An 18071-nucleotide genomic window follows, 5' to 3' on the forward strand; every position below is an offset into this window, starting at 1 on the left:
ACCCAAATATTATAAATTGTCAATAAATATATCAAATGTAAATATCGTAAAAATAAAATATTAAATCAGTTATGTAAAATTTGTACCTAAAGAGATCTAAAATTTTATGTTATCAAATGTAAGTATCTCACTTTTTACCACAGGCATATAAATTTTCAAATACCGGCTTTACTCTTTCTATCCTTCAAATTTGCCACTAGAAATACTTTACAATGCCCTCCACGTTGGACGACAGTTGTTGTGATCTTGATTATTGATATGAGATAATATTTTTATATGTCATTTAATTTAATCAATGCTTTAATACTAATCTAATTAATTTACCAGATCACATATCAATGTGTTTTCAATCTCAGGGCTTTTTATAAAATTAAGTACTTACATACGTGGCTTCTAAGTATTTCTTAATGGTTCCTAATCGGGATAGGAAAGAAAAGAGTAAAATAATAACACATATGGGTTACAATTGTAATCAAAATATTGTTTATTTTATTTAAATGGCAATCACTGCTTAATATTTGCTATATCTTATTATTCTTAAACATAACATTTACACATGGGAATCTTATTTCCTTTTTGTTTCCAATTGAAAGTTTTTATTAACATTTAACTCTTATGATTTATTAGCAACAATTCTATTTAAGTTTGATGAAGCTTTTCTGATATTATTGATTATGTTTCTTCAATTTTAAATGTGGTATTTAATACGAAAAACCCATACATTCATGTCCAAACAAATGAGACTGACCTTTTTCTGGTGCACTGAGAATGTCTTCACACAAGACCCGTTTCCTGCTATCCTTGGCTGCAATCAAAACCTCGTCCTGGCTTCCAGTAATGTTCTCCTCTGAAACTAGCTCGTATAGCTCTCGTTTCCTGCTTCTATCGTGATGCTGTGTTCTACCTTTTTCGAAACTGCAATCAGCTACCGGGAACTCTTGGCTCAAGGAGGTTCTTTTACTCTCAACCTGGCCTACCTCTCGTTCTACGATCGATAATCCACACTCACGGAACTACACCGGCTTTCTCACTCTCCGTACACTACCGTCTACTACTCGACTTCACTTCTCGACAGCTCAAAACATTCTGATCTCTCTTTGTCATTCATTTCCCTACTTTCTAAATATCCCTTCCAGATTCACAAATCAAACTTCCACCACCAACTCTCATTCGCAGTATTCCTCAAAACCAATTTTTAAACTTTCTAAATATGCTTAATGGATTTCAAAGAAAATAGTTAATTCCCATTCTAAAATTACTTTCTACTATATACAAATTTTTAATGACCTATTCTCTATTTCCACTTAGTCTTATTTAGCATCGGCTAATGATCGATCCTTCCGCGAACAACGATAATGACCTATTAACGATTTCACTTGAGTCTTATTTAATCACTTCTTAAAATTAAATATAACAATTTGTTGTATACAGGTTGTTCTAAATTTATATGCCCGTGGTTGAGAAAATTGAAAATATTTTATATTAAATTGAATTCTGTTTATAATTATCAAATTTTAATTTTCATATCAAATAGAAATATAACAATACATATCTTTTTATGATTTTGTATTTTATCTAGTATTTGTTTGTAATGTTTATAAATGATGCTTAATTGTATATTTTTTGTCAATGGGCTTGCCCCGTTTAACAATAAATAAATAAATAATTAAATAAATATAATAATCTTATGAACTTACTAGCTTTGAACAAGAACAAAGCGTAAATTTTTAGGATTCTTCTAGATTAGGTTAAGTCATGTAAATTGAAACTTTAGATTATGTCTAGCTTTGCTATCTTTGTCTTTTCACCCTGGTAACAATACCCCTTATCCCTACTAAGTCTGTGGTTAGTCACCCTGAGTGACCTCTGGGTGCGAAAAGTTTTTTTTCCCCTTCCCTACCCTTAATTGTTCAATTAGATTCAGTGTATGGTAGGTCTAGTTAGGCGTTAATTTTAAAAAATGTTGCTGGCTAATGGGCACAGTTCTCAAAGACCATAAAACAAGACACAAAAAATATAAACATGCTTTAGAAGCTTGTCTATGTTTCTGTCTTCCATACTTCTACCCCTGTAATAGTCAACTCTATTGTCTGTTAATGCCTACCTCAACATATTCAAATGAACAAAAAACCCAAAATCATTCTGAAAAGGTTATCCCTATTTACCACTTCTAAAATATGTGACTACTTAATAACTTAATACATATGAATAATAAAGTCATTCCATTCGACAATACAATAATGCGATCGAATAGTAAACGCCATCAACCAGTCATTTGAAATCCAGCAGTACTGCACAGCAGGCTTTATTGACATCAGTCAGGCTTTTGACAAAGTCTGGCACCCAGCCTTGTTATGCAAAATAAAAATAATTCTCCCAGGAAGTTACTACAACCTACTGAAATCCTACCTACACAAACGGCAGTTTAAATAAAAATTAAAGAAGAAGTATTCCGGAGCTTACGGAGTTCCGGAACTTACGGAGTATTCCGGAGTATACGGAACACAACCCTATTCACTCTGGCCTACCACAAGGGAGCATATTAGGGCCATTATTGTACATACTCTATACATCTGTATGCCGGAGGTAAAGGGCACTATGTCACAAATTTGTAATTTTACAGGAGAAGCGTTTTAAGTTTATTTTTGTGTTTCTTTATTCACAGGATGTATGGTAATACACATTATGTCACAATACCTTGTCTAATTTATTCTTCAGATAATTAACTTTCAAAATTGCATTATTTAGAACACATATTGTGATACTAAACTTGATTTATTTTTAATAAAAAAAAAATTAAAACACAATGTAGTGGACATAGTGCTGTTTACCTCTTCAAAATCTTTTGGGTCATGGTACTAGATGTTTACTAAAAATGAATTATACAATGTTAAACTTTAATTGGGAATAAACTTAAATGGTTGGGAAAAGGTATCCGGGACACTAAAGCACACACTATACTGTATAGCGGTAAAGATGAAGGAAATAAAGAATTTGGAGTAGCCTTTATCGTAGATAATAAAATGAAGCACCTGATAACAGATTTTCAAGCCATCAATGAAAGAATCTGCAAGCTTAGGATAAAAACGCATTTCTTTAACATAACCCATATAAATGTACACTGTCCCACAAACGAACAGGAAGAAGACACTAAGGTAGCCTTTTATCAAGATCTAGAACGAATCTATGACTCAATACCAAGAAACGACATTAAAATGGTGATAGGCGATACAAACGCCAAGATCGGAAAAGAAGAAGAGTACATAAGGGTAATAGGGAAACATAGTTTGCATAGAGACACAAATGAGAATGGTCAGTTTCTAATAGATTTCGCAGCTGGAAAGAATATGATTATCAGTTCGACATGCTTCCCACATCGGGACATACATAAGGGCACTTGGATATCACCTGACGGAAACACAATAAATCAAATAGACCATATACTGACTGAAAAAAGAATGGCGACGAGTATATTAGATGTAAAAAGCAGACGTGGCGCAAGCTGTGACTCAGACCATCTACTAGTGCAGACACGGTTTAGATGCAAAATCAGTCGACAGGTAAAGGAAAAATATCCAAAACAAGAAAAACTAAATTTAGATAACCTAAAAGTCCCTGAGGTACAAGAAAGATTTGAGAGAACAGTGGATGAAAAATTACTAGAAGAAAACAGAGCAGACTCCACAATAGAAAATCAATGGAACACCATAAGCAGTATCATACTAAACACAGCGAAAGAAGTCATAGGAACAAAGACACAACGGAGAGAAGAAACATGGTTCGATGAAGAATGCAAACAAGCTATACAGGAAAGAAATGAAGCACATAAGAATTACATACTCAGACGTACTAGAGAGAGAAAAACAGAATTTGAGAACAAAAGACGAAGAGCAGATAAACTGTGCAGGCAGAAAAAGAGAAAGTACGAAAACCAACGGATACTAAACATAGAGAGGGAGTTTAAGGAAAACGAAACACGTAGTGCATACCAACTTATTAAACATTTAAGACAGGGATACAAACCGAAGACTAGCCTCTGCAAAAATAAGAAGGGTGAAATCATTAGCGATATGGACGAAATTAAGATAACCTGGATGACATATTTTAAGGAAGTATTAAACAAAGGAGCACAACCACCATTACAACAACAGAGGCAGCAGCAGGCACGGCAGGAGGTACAACAACAAGAGCTGGGGGAAGATGGAGAAGAAAATGAATTAACTAGACCCCCAACGCTAGAGGAGGTCCAAACGGCAAGGCAATCCACATACAAAAAAGCCATAAAGCACCGGGAATAGATAAAATACCGGCAGAACTACTCAAGCAAGGAGGAAGGAATTTGACACAACAGATGTACCAGCTAATACGAGAGATATGAATAGAAGAAGAAATCCCCCAACAATGGAAGAAAAGTATAATCTGCCCTATTCATAAAAAAGGAGACAAACTGTTGTGTCAGAATTATAGAGGCATCTCTTTACTTTGTTCGGGATACAAAATATTCACAAACATCCTTAATCGAAGACTTCAACCTCTCACGGAAAAAAATCATCGGGGAATATCAAGCAGGGTTTAGGCAAAACAGATCTACCATTGACCAACTATTTACAGTTAAACAAATACTAGCCAAAGCATGGGAATATGACATGGACGTTTACAATCTCTTTGTAGATTTTAAACAAGCCTATGATTCAATAGATAGAACAATTCTACCTAATATATTGGAAGCATTTGGCATACCATCAAAATTAATACGACTAGTGCAAATGACAATGACAGAAACAGAAGCACAAGTATCTATTCAAGGACAGATCACTGATGCGTTTACGATAACGCAAGGACTGAAACAAGGCGACGGACTGGCTCCAACGCTTTTTAATCTTGTTCTTGAATATGTAATTAGACGGATGACGGTGAGTGGAAATAACATACTTACAAACAAATCTACCCAATTAGCAGCATATGCGGATGATATAAACATAATGAGCAGAACAATGAATGCAGCGGAAGAAACCTACGTTGAGTTGAAACAGAGTGCAGAAGCAGTAGGGCTAGCAATAAACACAAATAAAACAAAACTACTCATACAAACCAGATCAAATAGACCGGCGCAACAACACTTTATTGACGATATAGAACATGTGAATAGATTCACGTACCTAGGAATGGATCTGGTTGCAAGCAATGAAGAAGAACCGGAAATAAATAGAAGGCTTGTGCTGGCAAATAAAGCCTATTTCGCGATGGGCCACATATTCAAATCGCGAGACGTACACCGGAAAACAAAACTCCGGGTATATAAAACAATAATCAGGCCCATAGTAAGTTATGGCTGCGAAACATGGGTGGTGACACAGAAATCTGCCAATGCATTAGATGTGTTTGAAAGAAAAGTATTACGTAGGATACTGGGCCCAATAAGTGAAAATAACAACTGGCGAATTAGGTATAATAGAGAAATATACGAGCAATATAGCAAACCAACTCTAGCACAACACACTAAACTGCAGAGATTACGGTGGGCAGGGCACGTGGTCCGCATGCATGAGAATAGAATCCCCAGAAAATTGCTGAATGCAAGAATGCAGGGAAGAAGACCTGTTGGAAGACCTAAAAAGAGATGGGAAGACGAAGTCGATGAGGATGCCAGGAACTTCCTGGGAATGCGTTCATGGAAAAGAACAGCAGTAAATCGAAATGATTGGAGAAGCTTATTGAAGGAGGCCAAGGCTCGATTTGGGCTGTAGTGCCATTGGATGGATGGAAACTTTAATTTGTTTCTCCTTCATGACAAACATTACAGGGTAAAGTATAAAACTTAATATTTGTTTACATTTAACAACAGGGATACAGGGATGTACACAGAGTTATAGGGTTTCATGTCCACATGGTGCCCTCTGCTTCTAAACAAAATGTGACATGATACTTTTTATAAAGTGCTTATGTTTGTTATTTTATACAGGGTGATTGATTAGTGGGGTAAAGTTTTCAATCGACGTGATGTAAGACTGTGTGAAGCACAATGTACGTAGAGAGCTTTGGGAAATTTTGCAGCAATACGTGCTTGAGTTCCTTTGAAACCACCACTCATAGCTGCAGCTCCATCATACCCTTGCCCTCTTAGATTTTCAATTTCTATATTATTTTGCTGAAGTACAGTCTCTATAGTATTTGTTAAAACTTCGCCGGTCGTAGAAGTCACAGCAACAAATTCTAAAAACTTTTCACACAGGATTTGTCTTCCTTCGGTGCCTCGCTTTAAATAACGCCAGCACAGAGAAAATTGTTCAGCTGTCGATCTATCAGTAATTTCATCCGCTAAGACACTAAAAAAACTTGGCTTCTGGAACTTCAGCCATATTATTTCGCCAATATCAATGACAATATGTACCTGCCTTTTGTTAAATCGAGATTGTGATCTTAGTTGTAAACTTTAGAAATTTGTGTTGAATACAAACTTACTGTTCTTACGATGTCAGTTGGACCAGTATAAAAACAAAATTCGACACCGATTGTCGGCACCGTTTGTAAAACATAGGCGGCGCAATAGAAATTAATGAGTAAACTTTTATTTTTAAATTATGGTTCAATATTTGTTAAACAGTAATAATGTTGTTAACTGTTCACATTTCTTTATGAAATTGACACCAAAGATAATTAAAAATACATAATACAAATGAAATTTAACGTGCTTATTAATTTGAGAACTAAAGAAATAAGACTACACTTTGAATATACACATAAAATACATGAAAACGAACAATTCCTCTTCCAGTCGAATTGTCTAATTCATGACTAATGAAGAGATCACTTTTACTACTGTATAGTATTTTTACTACAAAAGCGATATTACGTAGGTCAAAATTTTTGACGTAACAGAACTGTCAAAACATTAGAATGTGACTCTTCATTATATCCATGTTTATAATAAACATGGCAATAATGAAAATTCACATTCTAATGTTTTGACAGTTCTCTTACGTCAAAAATTTTGACCTACGTAATATCGCTTTTGTAGTAAAAATACTATACATAGGACATATTTTTGACAAGTTGAAATATATCACTATCCGTGTGTTCAGAACTTGATTCGACACTTGTCGTGTTTATAACTACCACACCAATATTGGAAAAGAAGTGAAAGGCGCAATTTACACAACAGTCAACAGTTATCAGACCAATAATGACATAAATACGCGGCAGAAACACGACTTGATACAGAAAGGACAGAAAGAATGCTAGAAACAGCAGAGATGAAAATACTTTGAAAAATCGATGGGATATGGGAAGAGGTAGAAGTGCAGATATACGACAGATATGCAAGGTGGACAACATCAATAACTTGGTAAAAAGCAGAAGAGTATAATGGAACAACTACATGAGCCAAATGACAAAAAACAAAGTAGTAAGGACGGCGAGAGACGGTTCCCCAATAGGAAGACGATCAGTTAGGTCTGTATCCCGCGTATGAAAAAAAAAGTTGATTATTAGTAAGCTGAAAATTTGTTAATAGCTTAAACGGTGTCTAGTCGGATAAACTGTGATATATGAGAACACTGTAACAGGGGCAGTTTTAATTGTGGTTAACAATTTGGAACGGTCAGACTTAAACTCTCCGAACAGAGATTAAACTCTCATGCAAAAATCAGACTGCTATTTATCAGCTGTCATAATTCCTGTCATTTGACATATTCTACATGTTCCACTCATTAAAACGCCCATTTGGTGATAAATAGTAGGCTGATTTTTGCATGAGAGTTTAATCTCTGTTCGGAGAGTTTAAGTCTGTTCTGTCGGACAAAATACATGTGCCGTTTTCGTGGTCTGGCCGTTCCAAATTTTTAACCTGTTCCACAATTAAAACTTCCCCTATTCCAGTGTTCCCATATATCAAAGTTTCTCCAACTACACACCCTTAAGCTATTAAAAAATTTTCAGCTTGCTATTAATCAACTTTTTTTTCATACGCGGGATCCAAAACTAAGTGGGAAGACCACGAAAACGATGGAATGACAACTTACTGGAGCCACATTGAAAAACAGACAGTCATGTCTACACAAGAAGAAGAAGAAGGAAAAGAAGAAGAAGACATTAATATTGGTGACAAAGCAAGATAATATTTTTATTTTACTTGAACTTGAGCTACACAATTTTTCCAAATGTCACTTTTGACTTGTAAGTATATATATTGTATTAAAACAGAAAATAGTGAAGAATTACCAAGAATGATGGAAGCACTAGATAGTGAATCGACAAAGATGGGACTGAACATCGCTTACAGTAAAACAAAAGCCATGACCAATCAACAAGGAGAACCAATAATTACAGTGGCACAAACAAGAATAAAGCAAGTAAAAGAGATATTCTAGGACAAATCACTAAATTAAATAAAAAAAATCAGACCGAAGAAATAAAAAAAAATAATAAGATTGGCCTGGGCATCACTCGGTAAACTGTCTTTTATTCTAAAGAAGAAAAAAATACCCCCAATACCTAAAATCAAGAGTCTTCAATCAATGTACACTCCCTCTCCTCATATATGGCTCTTAGACATGGACACATACAAAGGAAAATATGGAAAAAATAAAAATATGAAACATGAAAAATTCCATTAATTACATTATCCAATCAGCGGACTGAGCAAATTGACGTCATTAAATCTCGCATAATATATGGGACATCCTGTATAAACAATACAGTTTCAGTATAATACAATACAATAAAATTTAAAATTGATCATTAAAAGTATATAATACTTACAAATGCAATTTAATGTGCTTATTCATTTTTTAAGTACTAAAGAAATGAGACAAAAAATGTATTATAAAAATAAAATAATTGTAAGTTATGACGACGACACTGTTTATTTAGTGTTTATATTGCTTGCCGCCTTTGAAACATGAGAAGGTATTTTGACCAGATAACGATATGATTTGAGCCTAAGCACTTCCGAACAATTTGACCAATTACTCTTCAGTATTGCCCAATAAGATACGTTAGAAAGTAGTAAGCCACACCCGCGTCCATGTGGACTAATACAAGGAGTGATCAATTTTGAAGCAAGCAAATGTTTATATGGTTTATCTTTATTTCTATGCTCTTCCTAGAATTATTGACCGGACCCCAAAAATGCTTCTGGTCCAACTAGCGTTACCAGGTGTCCCGATTTGCGCGGGACGTCCCGATTTTCAGGGGCCTGGGAACGCGTACCGATTTGTACCTGATCGGGACACTAAATGTCCCGATTTTCACCCACGAAAACCAATTTCAGGAGGACTTGCAGTGAATTTTATAACTATGTTATAAAAACAAGGCACTAAAAAAATATAATTTTGATAAAAAATAAATAATTTACTTAATCTACGATTTTTTTTGTAATGTCGTGTGATTATTATTATTATGTAGGATTAAATACAGATTATAGAAACACCTTGTAGTCCAGTAAATAAACGGTAAATACGGCGATACCGTGTAATTTTCAGGATCAACTCCGAGTTGCATGAAAATTTGGACGGCTTGTACCGTTGGTTGCTTTTATTTGGGAGGTGACAGTGACCCCTAGTTGAGGTGAAAAACCGCGCGTTTAAAATAAGTCAGGAGATGGATAAATTGACTAATTCTAAACAATTTTAGTTCTGTAGGATTTTAACTTAGTTAATACTTTTCGAGTTATTTATGATTGAAAATGTTTATTTTTCGACAAAAAAAAATCATGTTTTCAGGCGATTTTCACAAATAACTCAAAAGTAAGTATTTGATCGAAAAAAATATTGTTAGGAAAAATGTAGCATAATATAAAAAAATGAAAAAAATTGTGAACTCGTAAGTCTATAGACCCAACAAAAGCAAATTTGTAGCTCATGAAAAATACGTTCTTATTAGTCAAATTCCAAATCAAATATTTCAACGTGAAATAACCAAGAAATGAAGCACTTTTCGGGAAAAACCAATTAAAACTTTTTTATTAAAGCTTTATTTTTATGTTTTAAGTTTCTAGCATCAAAACTAAGCGAGTTATGCTCAAAATCAAGTTTTGAGCTTCCTTTTTTGATTCCAAGACTCCTTTTTTTTGGTAAAAAAACGTGAAAATTCCCCCCTACTTAGCCCTCCAAATGAAATTAATCGTTACCGCTTTACAAACAATTTACTTTACTTATGTATTTTTTATATGATTGAAAGGGCCTAAACGAGTCTTTCTGTAAGACAAAAACCAATTTTTGTCTTATAGAAAAACAAACTGAATCAATCATATTTATAAAAGCAAAACCTACCTACTTTTTACTCCTTGAGATTTTTAGTATCCCTTTTTGAAAAAAGGGCATTTTCCAATATTTTAGGAAAATTTTTTTTTCTATAAAATCAAATTTTTTCTATACTAAGCACTCCCGACGGACAAAAAACAATACATACACATTGTATAAAGTAATGGTAAAGCGGCAACGATTAATTTTATTTACGCTGCTAAATAGGGGGAGATTTTCACGATTTTTTTTTTACCAAAAAAAGGGCCAACTTTATTTTGAGCGTAACTGGCTTAGTTTTAATGTTAGAGACTTTTATATAAAACAGAATTAAAGATTTTTTTAAACACTTTAAAAAATTTTAATAGGCTTTGCCCGAAAATTGCTTAATTTTTTGATTGTTTCAAGTTGAAAAAATCGATTTGGAATTTGACGAATAAGAACGTATTTTTGATGACCTACAACTTTGCTTTTACTGGTTTTATAGACTTTCTGAACATAACCATGTTTTTTGCTTTTTTAAAAGCTACATTTCTGCTAAGAATATTTTTTCGATAAAATTAAGTACTCGAAAAGTACTGACTTAGTTTAAAAATTATATACAACAAAAGTTTTTTAGAGTTAGTCAGTTTATCCATTTTGGGACTTACTTTAACCGCGCGTTTTTTACCCCCGAGAAGGGGTAACTGTCACCCCCCAAGTAAAAGCAACCAACGGTACAAGTTCAACTTTGAAGTAGACAGTAAGTAGAACCTAAAACCAGATTTTCATGCAATTCGGAGTTGACTCCGAAAATTACACTCCAAAGCGGTTATTTACTGGGTTATTGTTGTTTATTTGTCCCGATCTACAACCCTAAATCCCGATTTGTTTTTGCTTATGTACCGATTAAAAATAAATCGGACCTGGCAACACTAGGTCCAACTGACATCGTAAGAACAGTACTTTTGTCACGTTTTGCTTAAAATAATTTGTAGGTAAAGTCGGGTCCATAGATATTTCGCCCGTCGGCAAATTCAAACAGATAACATTTGTATTGTTATGAAATTCGAGTAAACCAATGTCCCTTTGATTAAGCACACGCCGGTATTTTTACAACCGGGTTACTCATTGTAAATCAATCAAGTTTAACACTTGAAAATGTATACTTGGGCATTAGTACAGTTAAAATTGTTAGACGATTATATTTAGATGAAATATTAAGCAATAGAATTGAAACTTTTTTCTACTTTTAAGGACAAAAAAGCAAGTTCATTAGCGGAACGTGATTCAAAATTATCCTGCAGATTATATTTGAAGCAATATTTGATTTAAACATCTCATTTTTGGTGGTAAAAATATATTAAATACATATATTAATTTGTCTGGACTAAAGGTGGTCAAAGATGGTCTGGAGTTATATTTTTGTTTGAATTTGCCGACGGGCGATAGATAGATGGTGTTTACTTTAGGATTTTACAAATGCAGAAAAACATTTTATTTATTTTCGCTGTAAGGAGTTATTGTATGAAGACATTATAAAAGATTGCTCTGAATATATGAATTTTATTTCCACTTGGTTCATTATTTTTTTTTAATAAGTAATATTAACATAGTTAACAGGCGAATTTAAACAACGTTACAAATGGCTACTTAATTTTTTAAAAAATATGATAGAAAAATAGTCAAATCGAATAGGTAGTCTTTAGATTTTTTGTTTTCACAAAATGTTGTATTTTGTGTTTGTGTTTTTTTTTGTAAAATTTATAACTAATAAATTATTTTTATTTCTTTATTTGTTACATTTACATACAAAAATAGTTTTTAATTGTTTTAAAAATGTTTATGTTGTGGTTGTGTTTTTTTTTTGTAAAATTTATTAAGTACTAGAGAGAGACATACTTTATTGATACAATGTACCAAAAGGCCATCGACCGAAGTCTTTCAGCCAAAAACCAGCCACCGAAGTCTTTTTCAGTATTAAGTACTAATAAATTATTTTTCTTTCTTTATTTGCTACATTGTTACATTAATTATCAGTTTTAAAAAATTCAGTCATGGCTTACTTAAAATTTGGAAAGATTTAGACCCCTAATTAATAATTTGCTCTGAAAAATGAAAATATCTCGAAAACTAATAAATTTAGACATAGGGAATATTATACAAAAATTAAAGTATGGTAATGGTACTTTTCGATAGTGACATAAAATACAGGGTGTTCCATTTAAAATTACTGAGAAAATAATGTACTTGCATTTTGACTCACCCTGTATTCGATATAAAGAAAATTAGCAATATCAACCATTCTTAAAAAATTTCACAATCAACAAAAAAATACCAAAAATACGGCACCAATAAACTATTGCTGTTGTGCTTATTTTTATTTATACAGGGAGCTGAACTTGTTACGATTTTCATAGAAAATTGGTTATAACTTTGTAACCACCCTGTGTAACATAACAGACTTTTATATTTTTGTAATGGAGAAGTTAAGAAGATTTCGAATATAAGATATAATATAGTGCATAGGGTGTTCCATTTAAAAAAACATAAGTTTGGTTTGCCACAATGTTATCGAACACCCTGTAGCATTCTAATTAATTTTAAAATGTGAAGCTCAAAGTTGGCTACAATTTTTGTTATTGACTTTTATTGCTATGTAAACTGCGCGTCATAGAAAACGGGCACCCTAAAAAATGGGTCATTTTTGATGTCACATATCTCCTAAACCTGTTGTCCGATTTAAATGATTTTTTGAATATGTTATAGCCCTATTCTTTGTCAATATCTTTGTAATAATATTTTTGCAAAACAGGTAAATTTTCATTGTATACCGGGTGTACGAATCAAACTGTGTTTTTTTCTCAAAGTTCGCAACACCCTGTGGATTATTCTAGCATTTATAAAATACTGAAATTAAAATTCAACTATAGCCTCAGGTTTTCTTAACATTCTGTTTTTTGATTCATTCGCTTATGTTGGATAATACAAAAGTTATGTACTTTAACAACTAGCCATGTTCTTCATCAGTACAGGGTGTTATAAGTCTAAAGTGTTTTAGGGACTAAATAAGTTCGACAAACTTTAAGGGGAAATTCTGCATTAAAAATAATGACAGTTTATAATCATATATCCACAAAAGCTTCGTTTCCGAGATACGGGATGTTAAATTTTTTCTTACAAACTGATGATTTATTTATTGCTTTAAAACCGGTTGAGATATGCAAATGAAATTTGGTAGGTTTTAAGAGATGGTTATTGCGCATTTTTTGACATTCAACTAAGAATTTTATATTCACTATTGGAACGCATACGGGTAATATGACCGATCATATTATTCGTATGTACACCAATGGTGAATAAAAAATTCTTAATTGTATATCAAAAAATGTTCAAAAATTACGTCTTAAAACCCACCAAATTTCATTTGCATATCTCAACCGGTTTTAGGGCAATAAATAAATCGTCAGTTTTTAAGAAGAAATTCAACATCCTGTATGTCGGAAACGAAGCATTTGCGGACATATGTTTATAAAGCAACCGGTCATTTTGTTTTCATGCAGAATTACCCCTTAAAGTTTGTCGTACTTCTTTAGAAACACCCTGTACTGATAAAGAGCATGCCTAGTTGTTAAAGTACATAACTTTTGTATTATCCATCATAAATGAATGAATCAAAAAACAGAATATTAAGAAAACCTGAGGCTATAGTTGGGTTTTAATTTCAGTATTTTATAAATGCTAGAATATGCCATAAGGTGTTGCGAACTTTGAGAAAAAAACACAGTTTGATTCGTACACCCGGTATATAATGAAAATTTACCTGTTTTGCCAAAATATTAATACAGAGATATTGACAAAGAATAGGGCTATAACATATTCAAAAAATCACTTAAATCGGACAACAGGTTTAGGAGATACGCGACATCAAAAATGACCCATTTTTTAGGGTGCCCGTTTTCTATGACACGCTGTTTATTACTATAGCGGATCTATTGAGCTTTACCCCACTAATCAATCACCCTGTATAGTATGACATAGTTCTTTATACCTCTGTGTGGAGAATTAAAAGTTCATTATAACTGCAGTATAATCCCAATATTGACAAAAATGGACATAGTGCCCTTTACCTCTGGCATACAGACATATGACTTACCTACAAATGATAAAACAACTATTGGAACATTCACAGACAACACTGCTATTTTTGCCAAGCATGACGATCCTATTGCAACAACCCAAAATCTCCTAGGTCCTAGAGCATCTAAACTCACTTGAAATATGGCTGAAGAAGTGAAAGTTTAAAGTAAACGAAATAAAATCATCCCATATAATGCATAATAAATATGCTATATTATGTTATATTATAACATGTTATATTATAACATTCACTCTCCGGACTGGAACCTGCCCACCAGTAACTATCAATCAAATAAGAATACCACAAAGTAATCAAGTCAAATATCCAGGGCTACACTTTGACAGTAAACTCAACTGGAAACACCATATTATACTTAACAAAGAAAAGAATACAACTTAACCTAAAAACCAAAGAACTTTACTGGATCAACCGAAGAAAATCCCACCTTTCAATAGAAAACAAATTGCTAATATATAAAGCTGTGATAAAGCCAATCAGGATTTATAGCATTGAACTATGGGTAGGGTTACCATACATCCTTTTAAATCATACTGATTTAAAAGGCATGTCCGGATATGAGAAATGTCCATATTTTTTCTTTGCTAAAAAAAATGGAAAACACTTGGTCCAACGGTCATAGGAAACTTGAATGTTTATCCTTTTCTTTTTCATGAATGTTTTTGTTTGTTTTTAATTAAGTAAAAGTGTATTAAACATAACGTCATTATATATTTGCAATTTATTATTTTAGCTACCTTTTCTATATTAAAAATATTTTTTTATATTGTTCTGTAATATTATTTTCTAGGTATAAAGTATGTTCAAACATATGTGTATAGGTATTTTAAACTGGCAGAGATTTTCGATGTTAGTTGCATATTGTAGCGAAACAGCTGTACTTTTAATTGTGCTATATGCATTTCGCATATATGTACAATGTAGAGGTAGCAACACAGTCAAATTCACATTGTACATTTTCTACAACCCCTTGGACTACCCCTGTCCGGATTTGGCCTTAATAATTTATGGTAACCCTAACTATGGAACTTATAGCTGTGCTAGCAAATCCAATACCGTGATTATCCAGAGAGCACGATCCAAGATACTTTGAGCAATAGTTAATGCACCATGGTACGTATCAAACCAAACTCTACACACTGACCTAAAAATTCCATATGTAAACCAAGTTGTTCGAGAAAACAACAGAAAACACCACAACTAGAAGACCACCTTAATCCATTACTTCAACCTGTCCACAATAGAAGACTCAGAAGAAGCTGGCCATCCGACCTAAGAGGTACAGTTTATCCACTAATAATTTTCCAACATAATCAGCAGTAATATTGATATCAAAGAGACCGGCTTTCGAATCAAGGTTGTCAGATATATTTCCTAAAATTCTTAAGTTTATATATTCTGAAAATGTTTTCTCTACTTTACTATTCAATTTTTATTCAATGACCCTGTTAGAAAGATAATATGAAAATATTCCTAAAAAATATATAAATTAGTTAACTAGGTATAGGTACTTAAAATTTCAATGGGCCTTCACTAATAAATTGAAGCAACTTTGTATATTATATTATACTTTAAAGAAATTTTGGAGTACCGGCAACACTGTAGGCTGGACAAAATTAAGAAGCCCCTTTTAAATTGACGTTGCCATGTTGATAATTTTAACAAGATATTAAGAATTTGCTTTAATGTTAAAACAAGTTTAAACATTGAAAGTATCAAATTTTAAGTAATAAAAAACCAAACTGTGATGGTCACATCCATTACATACTTATATATTTCGTTTCAATTCAACAACAAAAGAACACTATTAGTTAGTTCTTCCCTACACTGCCTAGCGTTAAATCGGCATCGTATTTCGGCCATCGTTGGTGGCAACACAGCACAGCGGAACACTTGTGTCTCTACAAACAAATTTTGTCGTTGTCCATCCAACAGTGGTGGAGTTGTAACTGGAAGGTTAGGTTATATTTGGCTACTATATAAATAATTATTCGAATTAAAAAACAACGATTTGCACGTCCAATGTGAACTCGTTTCAAAAAGAATATACTGGAATGACTGATAATGCAATTGTTTAGAGAATTCAGAAATTAACAAAAATCGAGTATAAGACGATCTATAAAATTGTTAAAAATTAGGAACTGTTACATATCATTCCTTAAAACGAAAGCGACGAAATAAAAAATTGGGTAGGGTTGACACTGCTGCAAAGGACGTTTATCAATGTTTATAAGACAGTTTATAACTTATTTAGTTTATTACAAAGAAAATAGGTAGATATATATTGTGAGGACGTTCCAATGTGAAAAAATTTATAATTCGATTTATTTGCAAATTCCTGTTCAAAAATATCCCCTTAAACAAATCTGAAGGGCGTCGAGCTAATTTTTTGTGCAGAATTTGTTTAAACTTTAAAACACTTTTTTTGCTCCAAAATATAATTTTTTAAATTTGTTGGTCATTCTAAACAAGACAGGTACCTTGTCATTTTTCTCAAAAGTTGATAGTTTTCGAGTTATAGGCGATCTGAAAAATGCCAATATACGCATTTTAGAGGCTTAAAAAACTAATATTTAAATTATTATTTTCGAAGTTGTTAAGAGCTTAAATTGAACTCATTCATTTTCAAGATTCTGAATAGTGATCGGGTTTACCTTCAATTTAGACCGTTGTTCTCTAAATGTTAATTATGCGCGTCCATCCGATTTTATGCGGTATACTATTTCAAAAAACATTTATTTTAATTTTGTAGGCCATTCTAAACACAAAATATTTCTTTTCATTGTTCTGAGAAGTTCATAAGAGATTCCTGAAATGGGATACGGCATAAAAATCGGATAGACGCGCATAATTAACAATTAAAAAACAACGGTCTAAATTAAAGTTAGACCCGATTTCTCTTTAGAATCTTGAAAATGAATGTTTAAAATTCAATTTAAGCACACGATAACCTCAAAAACTATAACTTACATAATATGAGTTTTCAAGCCTCGAAAATGCGTATTTTTGCATTTTTCAGATTTTAAATCGCTTACAACTCGAAAACTATTAACATCTTAGAAAATTACAAGAAACCTTTTTTGTTTAGAATGATACAAAATAAACAAAAAAATGTTTTTCAGAACAAAGCAAAATAAGAGATTTTTGAAATAGTATACTGCATAAAAATCGGATGAACGCCAATGAACTGTCAATACGGATGGAATGGCCCTGTCCCATTCAAATAGTGAAGCGAGATTGCCACCAACATACAAGAGAGAGGTTCTAGAGAGAAACACACAGAGAAACAGACAAGGTGCTGGAGAATTTGACAGGCCGTGTAATTTGAGTTGCCTATATAAATGGACCCGATTGAATCAGTATTGACAGTTCGTTGAATGGACCTCATATTTTAATTTTCAGGGCTGATTGGTAGTACATATTTCAAAATTTAAATACTTTTTTGTATTTACAGAGTAAACAAAGTACAGAGTACCATACTTGGTGTTTAAATCAGTTTAAATACTTTTCAGAATTGTTATTTGTATTTATCAAAACAAATACCTACTTTCCTAAGGTATTTGGGAGTTAAATAATTTTAAAACTATTTAAATACTAAATTAGTGACTGTTTTATATAAAGTGAAGAAGTAGTCCTTGATTATGTTTTTATGTTACTTTTATATTTAGAATTTTACTTTTATATTTCCCCGA

At 32.7% G+C, this 18071-nt stretch overlaps 1 protein-coding gene across 1 annotated transcript in view; it reads right to left on the reverse strand.

Annotated features, from left to right (window-relative positions):
* The window catches only part of LOC126888492 (zinc finger protein 271-like), a 105685-nt gene that overhangs the window by 86097 nt on the left and 1517 nt on the right, over positions 1-18071 (reverse strand). The window lies entirely within an intron of this gene.

The sequence above is a fragment of the Diabrotica virgifera genome, chromosome 7 (genome assembly GCF_917563875.1).
Source record: "Diabrotica virgifera virgifera chromosome 7, PGI_DIABVI_V3a".
NCBI lineage: Eukaryota > Metazoa > Arthropoda > Insecta > Coleoptera > Chrysomelidae > Diabrotica > Diabrotica virgifera.